The sequence below is a fragment of the Macaca thibetana genome, chromosome 5 (genome assembly GCF_024542745.1).
Source record: "Macaca thibetana thibetana isolate TM-01 chromosome 5, ASM2454274v1, whole genome shotgun sequence".
Taxonomy (NCBI): Eukaryota; Metazoa; Chordata; class Mammalia; order Primates; family Cercopithecidae; genus Macaca; species Macaca thibetana.
Window position 1 is genome coordinate 146,102,099 of NC_065582.1, and position 2,294 is coordinate 146,104,392.

Below are 2,294 nucleotides of genomic sequence, written 5' to 3' on the forward strand. Positions count from 1 at the left end.
GAGATGGGGTTTCACCATGTTGGCCAGGCTGGTCTTGAACTCCTGACCTCAGGTGATCGCCCGCCTTGGCCTCCCAAAGTGCTGGGATTACAGGCATGAGCCACTGCGCCCAGCCCTGCCTGGCTAATTTTCTATGTTTTGTAGAGACAGGGTTTTGACCTGTTGCCCAGGCTGGTCTCAAACTCCTGAGCTCAAGTGATCTGCCTGCCTCAGCCTCACAAAGTGCTGGGATCACAGGCATGAGCCACTGTGCCCAGCCCAGACTATGTCTTTTTTTTTTTTTTTTCTTTGTTTGAGACAGAGTCTCACTGTGTCCCCCAGGCTGGAGTGCAATGGCATGATCTTGGCTCACTGCAACCTCCGCCTCGTGGGTTCAAGCGATTATCCTGCCTCAGCCTCCCAAGTAGCTGGGACTATAGGTGCATGCCACTATGCCCAGCTAATTTTTGTATTTTTTAATAGAGACAGGGTTTCACCATGTTGGCCAGGCTGGCCTCAAACTCCTGACCTCAAGTGATCTGCCCGCCTCGGCCTCTCAGAGTGGTGGGATTACAGGAGTGAGCCACCGCACCCAGCCCAGACTGTGTTCTGGAGGACTAAGTGTATACAGGTGATGGATACATGGTGGACACAAAGGTATTCCAAGCAGAAAAATAATAGAAGCAGAGGCAAGAATGTTCACATTATTTTGATGTAGATTTTATAGTCAGTAAATTTGGCCACATCTGCAATTAATTCTGTCCTATAAAATCATCATCCCCTGCAGTATATTTCAGATTAAAACCTTAACCCTCCCCGTCCCAACACACACACATTTTTAGAGATGGTTTCTCATTATGTTGCCCAGGCTAGACTGGAACTCCTCCGTTCAAGCGATCCTCCCACCTTAGCCTCCTGAGTAGCTGAGACTATAGCTGCATGCCACGGTGCCTGGATTAACCATAGTTTTGAAAATACACTTTTAATCATTCTCAAATGTGTTCCTAACCCTCACATCCTAGATGAGCTAGACCCTTTCTTGACACACACCTCTCAATATTGAGATCATAACATTTAAATGTATATCCGCATTCACTCATTCATTCAAGGGACACTTACTGAGTGCCCATTATGTTCCAGACACTATTCTTGACACTAGTGATACTAGTGATACCACTACTAGAATACACACAACATTTGTAACACAATCATAGACATATATGGAATTTTTTGTGAGGCCATGGAGGCCATGGTTAGGATTGCAGGTTCACGAGCCAGAATGCCTGGGTTAAACCCCAACTCTGCCACCTTCTAGTCCTGGGAACTCAGTAATGTCATTTACTTGGTCTCTTTCTGTATAAAATGAGCATAACAACAGTCTCTAGCTCATGGGCTTGTTGTGAGGATTACATAGTTAATACATGTAAAGTGTGTGGCGTAGTATCTGGCAAATACTCAGTAAGTACTTAATAAATGTTAGCAATTTTATGTTGGCAATCTTTTCTGATAAGTTATTGCTGAATGATTGAGCTTCTTAGGTGGGGCTGTTTTCCATTATAAAATAGAAAGAAATCTGCAGATCGTCTCTGGTAGGGAATAAGTCTTAAAGGGATACAGAGGAATTAACAGCATTTGTTGCCATAACAAAATCATTCCGTGGTCTTGAGCAGGCCTTTAAGAGCCTATAATTTACATTAGTGCTCCCTCCATCTCAGCGGGACAGGCTTTGGCAGAGCTATTTGTGCAAGAACGAAGGTCAAGGGACTCCTTGCATTGAAGGCCTTTCTCAAAATGAAGGATTTGGCTTCTGAGATTAATGTTCGAAGTGAACCCCTGCTATACTTAATTCCCTTTTCTGTGAACTCAGTACATTTTTAAAATTCAGTCAGGGGCCCTCCTATGGTGTGGCATGGAAACCAACGGCCCAGACTCCCTTCTAAACGAGTTCTGAATGGCTCTCCCTCATCCTATGGGCTGTCTACTGCATTCTAGGGGTAGCCCCTGGGCTAAATCCTTTGGATTCAAGAGTGCCCTGGAATAAAACGTCTTAAATTTGCACATATTAGACTTAGTGGGAATTTAATATTAAAGTTGAAAACAAAAATATGTTTTAGAAAAAGCTTCTATGGGTGTGGCCACCCTATGGGGAAAGTGGAGGCTTTAGAAACTGTGGGGATGAGAGGTCTCTCTGGTCAAGCTGCACGTTCTGGATTAAAACAGGATTTCTTGGCTGGGCATGGTGGCTCACGCCTGTAATCCCAGCACTTTGGGAGGCCGAGGCGGGTGGGTCACGAGGTCAGGAGTTCAAGACCAGC